The following is a 2,812-nucleotide window of genomic DNA, read 5'->3' as shown; positions in this document are numbered from 1 at the left end:
AACCCGGCGCCTCTAGCCCGCCCGCGCCGCCTGTCCCGCCCCCCAGGACTTTAAGCCCCGCCCCTCCTGGACTTTCTGTCCCGCCCCCGGCGCGTCCTGTTTGCGGGCTGCGTTCCTCTCTAAGGCGCACGCCCGCCCGGCAGGGACCCAGAGCAGGGCTTGGAGTCGGTCACCCTGGACCGAGGTCAAATCCTGGACCGCCACTGGCTAGCGTTGTGACTGTAGACAACCTGGTCAACCTCTCGGGGCCTCAGTTTACACCTCTGTAAAAGAGGAATAAGGGCATATGTCCTTGGCAGATTAAAAAGGATCTAACTTCTGTTAAAGCGTTCTCCTGAGGTATTATAGATCCTACATCTACTCAGAGACTTTGAGACATTCATATGCCACCTCCTCAGGAAGCCCTCCTTGATCCCTAGCCTGGAGTAATCTCTCCAGCTTCTGGTCTTGCTAGAATACCAACCGTTATTGGATCCATTTCGCCCTTTGGCCCTGAGCATTTTCTGCCGATCTTGCATTACAGTTATTTATATATTTATGTTAATCCCTCCTCCCCTCCCAACACACACACATGCGCACACTAGATACTCGGATGTCAGAAGATTTACTTCTGTATCCCACACAGGTCCTAGAAAAAGCACCTGCACATTTTTAGAAGTCTAATAAATAGTCGCATGACTGTGTCCCCCAGGAAGTGTGGCTTCACCAATAGGGACACTGCTGGGCATTTCTATCTGTGAAGTTCCATCACCATGAGGTGTGGGCAGGGCTTAGGTGGTCTTGAATCTGGGCATTTCGTGAATCCCCCTCCCCCATCTCTGTCCCTCTTTGACACCATCCTCAGTGATCCACAGACTCCTGGTAAGGCACACACTGTGCACACTTGCCATCCCCTCTGTAGGCAAATATCTGTCATATGCATAAGGCTTAATGCACACCATCTTAGGTTTCCATTCTGGTGGGTTGCACCTGATCTGCCAGCATCCCCAATTCAACACACATGCATATACACATGCGAACACATAGGGCAGCATGGTATAATGGAATGAATTCAGGAATCCAGACTTTGAATCTTGGCTTCATCACTGACCAGCTGTGTGGCCTTGGGCAAGTTCCTTCACTTCTCTGAGGCTTGGACACCTCATCTGTAAAACGAGGGTCGAGAGATCACCTAATAGGTGATTGAGATGAGCCAGTACGTGGCACACAAAGCCCTCAAAACACAGTGGCTCCCTTGCTTCCCCTGCCCCTCTGGTCAGCTCACGGGATCATCCGTTGGAATGCTCTGTGTCATTTCCCATCTTCCCCAGGGTGGAGGAGGTCAAGCCTCCAGGCCCTGGGGGAAGGGGACATTACCAAGAGTAAGCATCCAGGAGGGTCTTGACTGTGGGGGTGAGGACTAGCCTAGGAACCTCTCCAGAGGGACCAGGGAGAGAGCCCAGAGAGGGGTCAGAGGGCATGGGGTTGTTTACCAAACAGGCTGAAAGATGATTCATTTCCGCTGCTTTAGATGAAAAAAGGGACAGAAATAAATCTCCCATGAGAAATCTGGGAAAGGCAACCTAAGGTATGAAGGCAAGGCGAGGGGGGAAGTGGGGAACGAAGAGGGGACAGGCAAAGGACATCATTTCTCCGCTGCCAGGGCAGAACAGTGATGTTGGGGAGCTTCTTGGGTGCCTTTGTCCCGCTGAGCTGCTCTCTTTACACCTTGAGATTCAGCGTCCCCTCCCTGGAGGTCCCAAAAAAGCCAACCCAAGGGAAAATATATCATCTCCTTCACGGTGAGAAGCAAGAGATTGAGAGGTTCCTTCAGTTTCTTCTCTTCCCGTCCTTATTTCTGGAAGTTTCTATTTAACAGAATTTCAAGGGACTTCCCTGGCGGTCCGGTGGTTAAAACTCTGCACTTCCACTGCGGGGGGCGCGGGTTCGATCCCTGGTTGGAGAACTATGATCCAACATGCCGCGGTGTGGCCAAAAAAATAACTAAAACTAAAGACAAAACAAACAAAACAAACAAACAAACAAAAAATACCAGAACCTCAAGCCTCAAGGTTTGCCAAAAACAAACAAAAGAAACAAAAACAAACAAAAAGCGGTACTGTTAAACTTTGTTGGTGACGGGTTTCTTTTTTTTTTTTAATTTATTACTTTATTTTTGGCTGCGTTGGGTCTTCGTTGCTGCACGCAGGCTTTCTCCAGTTGCCGCGAGCGGGGGCACCTCTTCGTTGCGGTGCGCGGGCTTCTCATTGCGGTGGCTTCTCTTGTTGCGGAGCATGGGCTGTAGGCGCGCGGGCTTCAGTAGTTGCGGCACACGGGCTCAGTAGTTGTGGCTCGTGGGCTCTAGAGCTCAGGCTCAGTAGTTGTGGCGCACGGGCTTAGTTGCTCCGCGGCATGTGGGAACTTCCCGGACCAGGGCTCGAACCCGTGACTCCTGCATTGGCAGGGGGATTCTTAACCACTGAGTTACCAGGGAAGTCCCCATGGTGATGGGTTTCTTTCTTTCCTTCTTTCTTTCTTTGGGGAGAAGGGAGAGGGAGAGGGATAATGCTAATTAACAAATATTGAGTGTTTTTACAGAGACTTTCACACCATTTGATCACACTTGAGTTCCATGACAGCCCTCTGAGAGCAGCCTGTTATCCTTATGGAGGATGAGAGGTTAAGGTACCCTAATCATAGCCAAGCAAAGGTGGGAACAGGGGCTTACATCCAGGTCTTCTATTGTGGTGTCTGGCAAACCCCACAGGACAAGGCTGCTCTCCCTTTAGTCCTCTTCCCATAACTGGATTTTTTTTCACTTGTAAAAATATTG

This window comes from Stenella coeruleoalba, assembly GCF_951394435.1.
Source record: "Stenella coeruleoalba genome assembly, chromosome: 19".
NCBI lineage: Eukaryota > Metazoa > Chordata > Mammalia > Artiodactyla > Delphinidae > Stenella > Stenella coeruleoalba.
Note: the sequence above shows the minus strand (reverse complement) of the source record.